We start from the raw sequence: 15,219 nt of genomic DNA on the forward strand, positions 1-15,219 counted from the left end.
GGAGTAGGACAGAAAGGATAAAAGGGATTTAGGCTAATTTCTTCTTTGAACTTAAATCCTCAAAGATTGTTTATCCTCTTAATTTTTGTGGCCATCCATAGAATGTATTGATGCACCGTGCATTTTGTAGCCATCACATAATCCTTGCTCAAAAACATGCAAAGAAGTGGAGAAACTGGGCCACATCTTTATTAATAAATAATTTTAAGTGTGAAAGACATGGACCGAAGAAGTACTGCAGGACAGTCAATGTTAAGAGGTGAACCTCATTTTTCACTACATAATCACCTCCAAAGACTGGGATGTGCAGTGGATACATCCTGTAACTCAGTTCTTAGCAGTTGATAACAACATTCCTTTTCTGCCATTCTCCCTAAGGTCTTTCCCACCCCGCCTTTTACTGAACATGCAAGACAAACCTCTGGCATGAACAATGAAGGCATATTTCTCCTGCTTCAAAGCAAGGTATTGGACTAGACAGTCTCTTGAGATCCCTTGGCAAGCTCATTTTCGGTGATTATATTATTGCAGGCAACTGTCTGCAACACTGGTCAAACACTGTTTGCCAGTGATGGAAAGGCATAAGTACAGTTAATTAAAATTCAAGTGCTATCTAATTTTTGTTCAGAAATTGCTCAGAAAGACAAATACAGTTGGAAAGTAAATGGTCCCTGTCTCTGACTAATATCACTCCCTTGCCATGGAAGTAATTTCTTGATGTGGAGATGCTGATTCTTCTTTATACAGTGCAGATCCTAGTTTAGTTCTCTTTTACTCTACCTTGCCAGTGATAGGTGATTGATGAATTGATAATTGATTTATTTTTGCAACTAAGTAAATTCAAGACCTGTTTGTAGGGTAGTGTGGAATTGTGCAGCAGGTCTGAATTCTGTGCTGGGCATATAATTTCCAAGATAAAACTCATTTCAGTTTGTTTAGTCTACCTTTCATTTATAGAATGTAAGTATCCTCTTGCAAAGTATCTACAAAAGATGTAACTGTATCCAAGAACTGACAGCTATTTAGAAGGGACAACAAACTAACCTGAATTGATCTTGAAGTCACCAAATGCCAGAATCAGATGCCAAAATGTCAAATGCCAAAATCAGATGCCAAAATGTCAAATGCCAAAACCAGATCAGATTTACTGGATGTTTAACATACATGGTAGACACAAATCAGGCAGCATTCTGCAGACAGACGTGTCCTTAGAGAGCAAAGGTTACTGCTCTTCTTTCCCCTGCCATTGCTCCAGTATGGCAGCTACAGGAACACTGCAGTCGCAGTGGCATTTCAGTGTGCGTAGCCTTGCCATGTCCTGCTGAGTGTCAGGTTCCTTACAGACAGATCTTGAAATGACAGGTGTCCTAGATAAATTGTTACCATCCAGATTTCTTGAACTCAAATTCTTTGACTCACAGGTGGCTATAAATGGCTTGAGGACAGTTTCACAGTGAAGCACTTGTAGTAAGGTATAGAAGAATGGCATTCTGAGATAAACATGACATACCTCCTGAAGAAGGGTAGCTATGGAATATATGGATCTGTAGGCTATTCTTTCAGACAGCAGATATAATATTCCTGTCACAATTCTTCAAATATGAAAAAGAAAATAATGTTGAAGCCTGAAAGCTTGAGCTGAGCAAAATGAGCAGCTTTAAAGAGGTTATTTTTCCTTTGCTGGATGATGATTTCTACCATTCTAATCTTTGGACTATAAACTGAGAGGCAAATGCAGATATGTGAGTTTTACAGTTAGTGCTGAGAGAAGCTCAGGCATGGAAATATGGGGCTGAAATTTAGGCTGTATATCATTCTCTTTTTTATATTTTCACTTTGACTTGAAAGTAGAAAAACATCACATTTGGTTCTTGAAGTGTTAGAGGGATTTCACGACTGAGATGACAGAGGGAACTGAGCCAAAATGTTTAGGTTCCCACTGGTATCAGCCTTACCCTCTACTAAGACCAACTGCAGACTTGTCTAGTCCTTTGCCTTTCTCTCATTCATGTACATAGTGCTGCATCATGCCTCTAGTTATAAAGCAGACAGTGCTCTCCTGTACCTGATACTGTTTTTTCTTTAAGAGGCCATAACCCCTCATTCAGTGACCTGACTTTTTAGGCCCTGTATTCAGTCCCAAAATAGCAGTCCCCTTTATGTTTTTCTGTACTCCTGTAGCTCTTTGGAACTTGTTCCTGGGAGTGGAATGCAGACTAATAAAATTCCAGAGTATGTGAGGTTTATAAATAAATTAAAATACTCTCATCTGAAATACTTAAAAGGACTTGATATTTGCCTGCATGAACTGTAGGCATGCACAGATTATATACCACTCACCATCTCTTTATGACATTGTGACTTCTTTAAATAGTATATCCCTTCCTAGAATACACACAAACGCCACTAGTATGAAACTTTTTCTATTCACAGCATGCATTGTTCTGCATTTTAGTAAACACCATTTGGAATCACATTTTCAGTTGCTGGGTGGAGCTACACGGGTGAGAAAATGCCTACAGCAGACTTCAGCTTTTCCCAAGGAGTTTTACAAGCCTTTCTGGTGGAAAAGGAGTATTACTTTCACTGCCCTATGTCCAGTTTTAAAAGTATTTTAATAAAAAAGAACTAATCCTATTCCTATCAAGCATCCTCACCTAAATCTATGCAGACCTTGCAATAGTAGAACAGGACTGCTATTGCTCATTTTCTAGTTGCAGTCCCACAAGGACTTCAGCCTTATAAGTCAGTTTATGGGTTTGGAAATGGAAAAAAAGAGTTCAAACTGCAGATACAGTAATCAGCTGAATGGTAAGCTGATTTTTAGTACATTATAGGTGGGATAAATAGAAAGGCTCTGTCTTTCTGATAGAGGGGGTACTTGTTCATCCTAAATTTAGGACAAAAGCTATTTCTTTTTTAAATCAGTTGTTTTAAGTCAGAAACATTGAATGACCTGTCTATTCAATCTGTTTTGTTTTCCTAAACATGATTATAGATTATGCTATATGAGGTCTTGGTGATACTACTCCAGGGCATAGGTAAGCCAGAACGAAGCCACTGGATCTCTGAGAGTGGAGATCTGGACACCTGTCCCAGTGTATAGGTTACAATGCCAGACAGGTTATAGGGTACAGAGGGAGGTAAATGCCATGCTTGCTTACTCAGGCCTTGTGCAGAGAGAGAGCTTTTTATTAGAAGCAGGCATTCACTATAATCTGAATTGTTTAAAGCACCTTATTGTACTTTGAAAGAACGTAGGGCCTGCATTATGTTTCAGCAGAAATGGAACTTTGCTGAATCTCGGCTCCCAGTACAGGGTATTGTACAACATAATCTATTGCTGCCAATACTTCTGCCTCAGATTTGCTACTGTTTCTTAAGTAGATGCTTCTCTGTTCAGATTTTTTTCTTTGGCTTTGATCCCATCACCAGGAGTTCCATTTTCTGTCTGTAGCAGAAGACTGCCAGAAAATATGTTCAGCTTTCAGGACACGTAGCATGTGTGAATCCATCAAGCTTGTCAGGTGGGAGAATAGGGATTCAATAGGTTTAAATAGATGCTATAAATACTAATTACAAAAAGGCTGCTCATATTTTAAAAGTTGATTTGAAAAATGCCTGTGCTTTGTTGGCACTAAAAAGGAGAATTAATCTAGAATCAGAATTTCAAAGCAAAGTGGACTAATGCCCATTCTTTTTTACAACAGAGCAACTGTAAGTTTATGGAGTTTTCTCCACTAAAGAAACAGATGACAAAACAAGATGTACTAACCAACCAACTAGAAGATGGCTTTTTACAACTTGACTCTCCAATTGAGTTTGGAAGCATTTCCAATGCAAATATGATGGGCAGAGGCCAGAATCACAGCTAATCAAGAGGGGCAGGAATCAGACTGTGGAATGAAATAAGACCAAAAAAAAGTAAAATTTATTGTGGAGTGAATTTTTAAACCCCCAAGGTTTTTGGTTTTTTTATCACTGTGTTAATTTCAGTCTTATCAAAATGCCTCATTACAATTTGGATTTTTTTTTTTAAATAGAAAATAAGATATTTAATGAGAAATCTGGTTGTAATGGTAGAAAACTGCAAAAACAATGAACTCCAAATGAAGCATTCTGCTTTCATTGAATTAGCATGTTTTGACAGAGAAATGTTCTGTTAGAAAATTCCCCATCTTCTCTAATAGCCACTATACTGGTAATCATTGTCTCTTCCATACTGTAAAAGCCAGAAGGCACAATATGGCTTCCTATTTTAACATGTCTCCTTTTTTCTGGATCAGGCAACTTGGAAGTCTTTGCATCAGTAAATTATAAACAAGCTACAAAAGCAGAACTTCTTTCACTTTATCTTATCAATTGATTTCTACATTAGCTGAGTAACTATTATAAGTCAATCTGTCTAAACTTTTACAAGGTCGTCCATCACAAAACCATTACCCATATCACTAACACAATAGCAGATTGATGCAGAGGAAGAGGAGCTGCCTCAGCAATACCAAGCGCTAGGCTTCCCCAATGCAATGACTTTTGTAACAGTGAATTGCCCTGTGTAGCACTACCTATCAAAAGCAATTGCTTCCAGAATGGTTTAGCTGTTCTACGACTAGTATGTATCTGTCCCTCTCCAGTTCTGGGTCATTCCAGTAAAACCTGTTTATAAAGGTATAAACAGGTGAAACTCTGCTTATAAAGGCAAGAGAACTCCCCTTATCTGCAAGGCATGAGGCATTTATCTTCTGAAATTAACGGGAATGGTGCATAGAAAGTATATATAAGCTCTGTTGCTTAGGAAAAAAAAATAGACATGAAGAACATGACTTGTTCATTTGTAGGCAGAGCTGACAAATGCAAATAAAGAAACTAGCGCTGGAGAATGGAGATTGAGGGTCCAGTCCCCACCCGCTGATGTCATTGGCAAATGTCCCATAGAGGTTGGAGAGAGTACAGCCAGACACCATCCAGCACACTTTGTATCATATTTAACTTTCCCAATTGAATGAGTAACAATGAATGGCTTGAGTCCCTGGTTTAGTCAGCTCTGAGGTAATGTGCAAAATTAGCCTGCTCCTCATGCCTGTCCATACATAATTAAAGAACAGCTACATGAAATTCAGTTTCAATGAACAACTCTTTGGGGATTGAATCTACACGACTTACCTGGCTAAATGGATGAATCTAGCTATACATCGTGACAGAAACCCTGGATTGCAGCTCTTTACATAACTTCCTGCCATTTATATCAGTGTGAGGTGCATACGTATTACTGCTCTAGAGTACTTTGAAACTCTTTCAGATCTTCCACTTGAATCAACAACTAAAGTTGCTCATTGCCTAAAAGAGAACAGGGTCTTAGGTTTTCAATTTTCAAAGATATTGACCACAAGAAGACCTAGTCTGAAGTTTCTTTTTCATATTGCTTTCACCTACTCTGTTTGCCATCTCTCACTTAAATGGTATTTTTGGCAAATAACCATTCTCTCAAGAAACTTCCCAAAACTGTTAATAGAAAATATACTTAAAACTATCACAGACCTCAAATGCTTTGTTTTTCACCTTCTATGACATTTCAAGCTGATCTTCAATTATAAAATGAGACCAGCACTGAAATAAAATGTTTATTATGTTACTAAGCCAACATAGCACTTTCTAGTCCTACTTCCAAGTCTTTCAGTCATTTTTATTTATGTTGAAAGAGTTAATATATCTCTAGTAACCCAGTACTGTCAGCTTCTCACCATTCCCTGTCTGCTCAATGTAGTTCTTAATGCAGAGTTGCAAAAGCAGCATGAATGATGCATCAAATCAGCCAGTCACATCCATATGACATCTTGGTGATTTATTAATATAATTCATAATCAACATATATTCCTTAGATTTGTTTTCTTTGTAATAGCAGTAGTTAAGCAGGATTCGGGGTGTTCTTTCAGTGAAACTCATTGGGATTTTTTCTGGGAGAGAAATATAACATCAGACTACTTGATGTAAGTGGAAACTGGATTTTGGAAATGCTCTGAACAATGTGATGAGGTTTATTGGCCATTAGAAATGCTTAGCATTTGTTTTAGCAGGGAACAGGATGACAACGTGAGAATTGTTCAGGCAGAAACGGATGGAATACAAAGTGTTCTTCCTCACCTCGTGTCATACATAAATTATTAACATTCCTAAAAATTTCTCTCTCCCTCAATCATCTTGTGTTAATGCAAGAAGACTGATTTTTTTTTCTAATGCCTTCCCTTTATGCAGTCCACAGTAAGGGACTTAGCTGTCAAAAGGAAGGGATCATGCCAGCAGTTAATTGCAAGTGCAAGAAAGTTTCTTGCTTTGGAGAATGACTCAAGTTCCCCAACCTATTCTGTATTGCATAATGTTGACTCCAGTACACAACTCAGTACACAATTCAGAAAGTAAAAACTGTGCCCCAATCCTGAACTTCCAAATAAGTTGGAATAAGTTCCAAACCTTCCCTTCACAAGAAAAAAACCTCGAGGGGAAAGGTTTATTACTGTTTCTTTACTCTCAGAAGACACTTGTGACAAACACTGTCAGAAAGTGCATAATTACCCCATGTCATCCCATACATGGATGAGTGCTAACCCAGTACGGCTATCAGTTATTTCAGTTACCGAAGTGACAGATCCACGCAGTTGAACGGAAGCCTGCTGTGGGGTCACACGTTTAAAGCTGGCAGTGTGTCCAGCAATACTTGCAAAGCAGAGTGGCAAAACCTCAACTGGAAGGCTCATCTAGTATCAAAACTATTTTGACGTTGCACAGAGTGAGGGCTTTTGTCCTGAACGTATTGATTAGAAACTCTTCCATGCTCAGGTCAGTGATTATGTTCAGTTCAGCTCCTCCCTTTATCATGAAGTTTTCTCAGTGCTATTGAGCTGATAATGCTAATTAAATGTGAATTACAAGAGGTTAAAATGTGCCACTTTCCAGGGAGTCAGTGTAGTTCAGCAAACAGTTTGAGCTGGGACTTACAGAGCTAGGAGCCAGCCTTTGCTGAATGGTTTCAAGCAGTCACTCCCTACTCTGTAGCTCATAAGTATATGATTTACACTAAGTTCCTTCATCAGGTACTTTGACACATAGGACAAAAATTTCTACAGAGAGCTCCCAACTAGAACTGGCCTCAAGTATATCCCCCAAAGTTAATGCAATTCTGAATTTAATCGCTTCTGCTAACTTTCTATTTGCTGTTTGACAGCATACTGCACGGAGTCTGAAGCAGTACCCTCCTCACTCGTTGCTGACACCGCTGTGGTCATGGTTTGCACTGCTCTGCAGCCCAACACTGAAGGGTTCTCCTCGTGTGCCAGGGCTGTTGGTATCCGAGCAGTGACATTTCTCTTTTTGTGGGTTTCCTATCAACAGCCAGCAGTTGCCCGCTGGCCTCAGCACACACCTCACTAGCAGTCAGCCACACATCTCCAGTTTAACACTGCTGCTTATCTTCACTGGCAGCAACAGTAGCTGGTTTCCCAATCCAGCTGCAATCAAATGGGTCGTTGATCAGGTAGTATAATCACAAACACAGCAGTTAGTGGCTGACAGACACTGCAGATGATGCTGCCTTTTTCTTCCTTTGGTAGCTGTGACACAGGGTGAGCGACTGTTGCCCAAACACTGCCAACCCCAGCCTACAGCTCCATGCTTCTTTCCATGTTTCTTGCAGCTTCCCCAGGCATTCACAGGGGAGCCCAGCACCTGCCCTCTGAATCATCCTTCCTCTGCCTACCTTTGCTCTTATTCCACACTAGCAAGAGTTATCACTTGACCCTTTTCCCTCAGCTGTCTTTGATCTTTGAAAGCTTCTTCTAGGACTGAATATTTCTCTTAGTCTCTCCTGTAAAAGGGAGTAAGTAGTTCCCCAGACAATCCAGTCTTTAAATAAGGAACACTGAATGTCTCTAGTCAGATGCACAGATCAGATTTCTCACCTGAGTAAGATTTGTTTTTTACTTTTGATTTCACATAAATAACAGAGCCTTTCTCTACTGCCCTTCTGTCCAGGATGACAGTACACAGGCAGACATCTATATTGTCTGAGCCATTGGCTGAGGCCTGGCAGCAGGACCTCAAACAATTCATGGTCCTTCCTAATCATTCAGCAAGAAAATACAAAGTTTTGGTTCTTATTTTTCAGCTTTTGCCTGCCTCCTCCAGTTTTCTCTGTGGAATAGGCTCTGATCTTGTTTCGTGTGTCTGCAGAAGCACTTGCTGAGGACTCCAGGAGGCCACTAAAATTTTTGCTGGAGTCTTTGTTTAGCCACAATAAATTTAAAGCCTGAAATCCAGCCTAGGTAGAGAGTGAGTAAGAAGGACCTGTATTTGTGGAGGTAGATAGAGGCCACATATAGCAGATTTTTTATCTTTCATGAGGAGGTTGCACACTAGTTCTGCTGTAATCATTCTGGACAGAACTGCAGTAAGATCATAGCCTTGGCAATATTATAGTACATTTTACAGGATTAGTTATAGATATTTATCAATAACTGCATCTATACTTATGTTCTTGGGAAAAATTTCCAGTTCAGGCCATGCCTCTCAGTGCTATTTTAGTCCCATATCCAGGCAAGAGCCAGACTTTCATGGGCACAACTCATCTCTTTCCTTCCTCCAGTTTTTATAACACACCCCAGACAGGAGTTATACCGTGCTCCAGGTAGGTGCCAGCCTGTGGCATTTATAAAAATTAGCATTCCCTTGTAATCTACTTTGTGGCATGGTACAGTTGAATGACAAGAGTGACATGCCTCTCCTTCTCCAGGCTTGTACAAAGCTAGCTGAAGCAGGCTGCCAATTCTGTAGATATAATGGGACCATCACGCTAAGGAGTTTATCAGGTTACTGCTTGAAATGATAGCATGACGTGACTTGCCGCAGATCAGTGCTGCATGCTAGCTAAAAGCAAATTGCAGCTAATTAGTCAAATTCTTTCAGGAAGTTAAGATCTCTGATCTTTGTTATTTTATCCATGGCTCACGCAGGATGAAGATTCATTTTTCTCCTGTTTTTAGGAAATGTCTTCTTCCATAATCCCCTTAGGAAATCACCCACAGAAGTCCTCCTGTGCACCAAATCTAGTTACAGTCCACTAGCAGCCTTCACTCTCTGAGGGAAATAAACTGCCTGCATCTTGGAAGACCCACAGAATCCCCCCATAACAAAATACACTTGAAGGTATGAATACTATATGCTACTTCTCTTGTCTGTCTAATTGTGAATATGATTATATTCTCTTCCATCCAGTAACGATCCAAAAACTTTAACAGCATTTGTATTTTCCTGTCTGTACAAAAAAATCAGTTGTCTGTATTCCTCACCACTGAGTTCTCAGGAAGCCCCATTAAGATGAAAACAAGGATATTTTGGTTCTAGAAAAAGGATAAAAACAAAAAACTATAGAAATCCCATTATTACAACAAAAGATCAAACCCTATTCCTTGAATTTCATTGTGCTCCAAAAAATGCATTACTGGATCTTCTCTTATCAAAAGCTGCCTTCCCCTTTCTCTCCTTTCTTGCTGCTCCAGGCTGGTTCCTAGGAAGCCAATGAACCCCAGCTGACTGTGACCCTTCCCAATGGACCTTTGGCTCTTCAGCCGATCACCTTAAGACCTTTTACCCTAGTCATGCCCTGGCAATAGACCTTGTCACATATAGTTAACTCATGGATCCTACACCATATTTGAAATCCTATCTTTAGATGACAGCATTAAAAACACCACCACCACCAAATACTTTCAGCAAATGATCTATAGATTCACTTTTAATTAATATCTGTGCTCTTAAAATTCAAGGGTTTGATTATTCATAGAGAGTGTGAAGGGTTGCAAACACAGCTGAGAAATTAGTTCATGAGTTGTAATAATATATTGGTGGGAAAGGTTCCTGTTGTTTGTGCTGCACTAGGCATTGTCATTGAGTGTTATATACTTCCTATATCACATATGGTAACCATAATGTGCTGGAAGAGAGCTGTATCTATTTTGGTCATCCTTTGTGCTCGACAGCTCTCAAGATGACACCAAATTATTCTTCCGATCTGAATTCCTATGGAGCCGCTTCTCCAACATTGATTTGAGACATGTGAGAAGAGTTTCTCTTTAAGTGATATTGTCGGACAGCATATGGAAGTTAGACTTTGTGTAGCTTAGATGTACCCTATGGAATCAAATTCATTAAGGGATCATCCAAAACCCGTAAGTATCTGAGTTGCAGGTGTTTGAGCTATGACATGCTATGAATACGTATAGCCAGCCAACTTCCTTCACGAAGAGTGGAGGTTTACACATTTCTTGAATGAAAATACTACCTGCAGAAAAACATATAGTCTTGAAAGTATTTCCAATTAATATTTTTAGAAATCAGAAATAGGAAAAGAGATGCACCCTCTGAGGAAGCATGTGTTTGACCAAATCCTATAGCCTTTCAGAGGTCACCCATGACAAATGATGGGAGGTGCACACATCTGGAATTAAATATATTTCAGAGTAGGAAAGAGTTTCAACAAACTTGAAGTAAAAATTTCAGCTCACAATATTCATCACATGAAAAACTGCCTATCCGACAGCAATATGTGCTTGGTATTTCACATGTATTCAGTCTGAGGTGCTTTGGGAGACATGATAGAAAATTTGACTCAAATGTGGTGAGATTTTTAATGTAAGGTGAGAATTATTAGAAAAGCTGTACTAGCATAGAAAGCTAATACACACCATCATCAGTCACTGTCAACCAGCAATGGTTTATAAGGACTCCAAGGGGATCTTAGCCTTTTAGTAATACCAGTCAGTTCAGAGCACGGTCCCATTATAGCACAGTGCACAGTAGTTAGCTACATCTTTCCCAATTCGGTATCTGAATATTTTTAGCATAGTTTGAACAAGATGATTACAAAACTAGCTGTTCTAATATACCACTGTGAGGTAAATGTTCCTTTCCTAGAGAATATCAAAAACTTCTTCACAGCATTAAAGGAAGCTATGTATTTTTAAGAAACAGCTGAATTAGTTTGGAAGATTAGAGAGGCAAAAAGCATTGGCCATTAAAGACTGAGCAAAGGGATGAGATATGAAGGACCTGATTCAGAACTCAAGATCAGTGGGAGCTGCTATGTAAGGGAAATGAGAGGTAATAGGATCTAATAGGTTGTCTGCAAGGAAAATGTAATCACCCAAAAGAAAAGCAAGGGATGTGGAGTAACAAAAAGAAATCCGAATAATGCCTGGCTTTATGTTACCATTTTTGCTAGAGCTGTTCAGAAATTTCCAAATTGATTTTTTTTCTGTTGGAAAACTTGAAATCAACAGCATGAAATCAACTTGCAGGAAAATACTGATCTGGGAATCTTTTGGGGGGACAGATGGGGAAGTTTTCTTAATAGGAGGGCTGCAAAACTTGCCTGCCAGACAGATTTCTATCAGAAGTTTGTCAGTTTGCCCACTTGTATGCTTGGCCATCCACCTGTGATGCAGCCTTAGGTTGGCACCCCTGGAAGAGCCCATCCTGTCCTCTGCCCTAGAGATGAGCAGTCCAGGGGTTTTCAGATTTGCTGAGTGACACACGAGAGCTGTGTTTGCTTGTGCTCTTGGTAGAAATTTGATCTCAAATGACTGTAATGAAATGCTGTCATGATTTCAAAATGAAATGTCACTGGGATTTTCTCTTTTCAAGAAGCTTTGAAATTTCTGAAGATGTTTTGGGACAAGGTGGAACATTTTTCCCTCCACATTTTGGAATATCTCATGGAAAGGAAATCCTTATTTTCATCAACTCTAGGTTTTTTTACAACAGAATAGCCAACACTCCTCCACTCTCTTGCTTTAGAAATAAAATAGAGTTTTATCACAACATAAACTTGGCAAGGTTAGCACTAGACTACAGGCCATGCTTGACTGCACATAGCTTGCCTTATGGTATTTTGTTTCCACTGTTTTTTACTTAACATGCATTAGTCTTGTCAGATTAAAAACCTTTTTCCTGAATGTGAATGCATAGCCATTGGCAAACAATTAGCAAACACAATAAACAACAAAGGCACCAGAATGGGGAAAAAGTGAGTTATTCAGGGTAAATGTAAATCAGGAAAAAAATTACTTTTGAAGGGGTGCTATGATGGTTTATCAAACTTCTTATGCTGAGCTTGATAACTTCCTGTCCTAGATGTTTTTAAGCAAACTTAGAGAGTGAAAAGTAAGGAGATGTTGAACCACTGAACTTTTCTGGAGGGGAAGTGTGGAAGAGGAAGGTGGGAGATATCCTTGCCAAATCAGTAAAAAACAAAAAATAGAAGACTTCCACAGATGTAAATAGTGAACCTTTAAATAAGAAAACAAAGCAAGTGAAATGCTAAGTAAACATTGTTATAGCTGGTAGTCCCCCCTAAATAGCAAGTCAATCAATCACACTAGCCTATTTTCCCTAGGACAGCAGAAACCTTTGAAAACTATCATATTTCAGCGTGTTAAAGCTGTACAATCCATATCATAACATGCTGTTATGAACATAGTGAAATGATTACTCTTGAATGCATGAAGGTTCCTGCTGCATTATCACAAGGTTGTTTTCCTGTTTGTCCACTGAGGATCTGGGAAAGTACCTATCATTTGAACATCCCTCTGGTAAATTAGACTTCTGACTTGACACATCTGATACACATTTTACTCAATTATATGTAAGGGAGTGCATCCCAGATCTTTCTTGGTTTATGGGTTGCAATATTAAGCAATTAATGTCCTGCAGGAAGCCATGCATTTCACTGTTATATAAAATGTAGATCACAGCTGCGATGACTTTTCATCTTCTCTGGCTGCAAAGAAGATTAGAACCACAGACTGAAGGTCATGGATTAAAAAGAAATTCTTCCTTTTTGATAGTAAAAGATATCATAGGTCAACAATTAAATCAAGAGCCATCGAATGTCAGCCTCTGCTGCCTGTTTGCCAAACAGTACCTTGATATATTCGTGTAGGAAAGATAAATCTCTTTTACTAACATTCAGGCTTTGTCAAACAGATTATCGGCCATACAGATGTTGCCTAGTCTTTTGACAGGGAATCACATCATTCTTCCATGATTCTGGACTCTCAGTTGGAAGCAGATTAAAAGGTTGGAGTTGTAACCATTTCTAATCTTTTGTTGCTTTCAGTTTTGAGGACAACAAATCCCGTGTGTGTGTACACAGATGAAATAAGATTCACAGACTAATAAATGCTTTTGTTCACTGTTGCTCTCAGCCACTGAGCACTCCTGTAGGACATCACAGATATAGGCTCTGCGTCATATTATTGGCTTTCATGGCGCGAGTGTAGGATTCCTCATAGTGTTAAAGCCTTTCACAGTAAATGTCTATGCTATAAATTTTGATGTGCTTCCCAGCTGAATGGATGCTTTGAGTGGAGACAGACTGGCTGGAGCTGAAGCAGTTAGCTTTGATTTACCTCTTCTCTATTATTCAATCCTATTGAGAATTTTGAGTAGTTGATATCAAGGCATGTTGATTGGCTTCAGTTTATAGATTGAAATAAAAAATTATATTTTACCTTGGTCAATACCATGCAACCTTATAATGATATTAGTAGGATGAAGCAATGTGTAGATTTGTAAGACAGAGACAATGAAGCATGATGTTTGCAAATAAATCCATTGACAGATGAGTTTTTCTTCTTAATCATTCAGCATGTGTGTTTTGTGCAAGTCCGTAAGGGGTTTCCAGTGATGGAGGAGTACTTGTGAAGAGTCTCTCTGTGTGTCATTTCTTAAGCACCATTTATATTTAGTCTGATTTGTAATGTTTGGTTTGCATATGTTAGGCATATCGATGCAGTGCATCGCAGCTGGTGCTTTTCCTACTGCTAAAAATTCATGCTCTCCAGAAATCACAGGATATTCCTCCTTGATACATTTTATGAGCTCCAGATGTAGTGAGAGTTTAGTTAGCTATTAGCAGGCCTAAAATGAGTAAAGTAAAAGAAGTGATCCATTTTCTAAAATCCTGTTCTGACACTTTAGATTCTTTCATTGATATTTAGGTGCTTTTGATATTTCTGCTGAGCTGATAATGTGCATATTTATTGAGTCAAGTAGTTTCTTATTCTAACTAACTAGCTAACTAACTATTTCTAACTAGCTTCCTAACTAAGAAGTAAACTGTCATTTCTCTGTTCTCCTGGGAGCAACCGCTGACATATGGGTTACTTTTGAGATCATTATTAATGAGATTGATTAACAATTATCGGTTCATTAATCCTGTGCAAAGCCCCTCTGTTCTGTTACAAATCATAAATGAATTTTAAAGGGTTGTTAATGGTAACACTTGTAAGTACTACACAATAAAAAGGGCAATTACTGATGACAAAAACAGAGGCAAAACTGTCCTGAGAAAAATCAATGGTCCTAAAATTTCCTGGTCCCTGCCGGAGAGATTACAGGGGGCAAGCGATTAACTATGCGTGAATCTTGAGGAGCCATCTGAACAGGAATGCCTGTCAACTGTCACAGCCATAAGTTACAGTTCCCCAAGCACATATTTTGTCCTCTACATATTTGTCATTCTGTCTGGTGGCCCAAGGTTAAGCCAGAATTAGGTTATTTATATCCCAAATATTATTGTCACCCACAAACACCAGAGTTAAACACAGTTAAACCATATTTGGCAATTGCAGTAGACACCATGCACTCAAAGGAAATTTTCAAGAGAAGTGTGCTATAGAGGTGAAGGGCTGAGCTGTATCAGCTGTTACCATGCAGCAAAGCAACAGTTAACATTCTGTGTGTAATCCTGTTTAAAGTCTATATATGCAGAGAACTGATTAAGTCTCACAGATTTATCTGCTGCTTTTGAGTACGCAGTCTTGCAGTTCTTGCTCAGGCAAAACTCCCAATGACTGAAAGTGGAGCTTGATCCCATGTTCTCTGGCCCAGGCTTTACTTTTTACTCTCCGTGCCCTGGAAAAGAACTAATGTAAACAAGGTGAAATGTGGGATCCTTAAGGCCTTTCATTTAAACAGAAGTCTGTAAATGAACCACAGTTTATCCTTTCTCATCTCTGTCAATGCTCTCAGCCCCACTCCTCCCATAGCCTGACAAAAAAGCTTAGAATTTAACTGGGAGCTCTGTCAGGCTCCAGCTGAATTCGAAAGAGTAGCCACCCTCCAGCCTCGAGGTCTTTCAGACACTATGGAAATCCAGAGTGTGTGCAA

General features: G+C 39.1%; 1 long non-coding RNA gene across 7 annotated transcripts in view; it reads left to right on the top strand.

Annotated features, from left to right (window-relative positions):
- LOC112987055 (uncharacterized) overlaps positions 1-15,219 on the top strand; it is a 155,825-nt gene that overhangs the window by 20,726 nt on the left and 119,880 nt on the right. Inside the window, exon 3 of one of the 7 annotated variants that reach the window (XR_010385944.1) lies at positions 9,033-9,219. The exons of the other annotated variants lie outside the window; for them this stretch is intronic. This is a non-coding gene — a long non-coding RNA (uncharacterized LOC112987055). Of the gene's footprint in view, positions 1-9,032; positions 9,220-15,219 lie in introns of those variants that run through there. 7 annotated transcript variants of the gene reach the window in all.

Source organism: Dromaius novaehollandiae, chromosome Z (assembly GCF_036370855.1).
Source record: "Dromaius novaehollandiae isolate bDroNov1 chromosome Z, bDroNov1.hap1, whole genome shotgun sequence".
Taxonomy (NCBI): Eukaryota; Metazoa; Chordata; class Aves; order Casuariiformes; family Dromaiidae; genus Dromaius; species Dromaius novaehollandiae.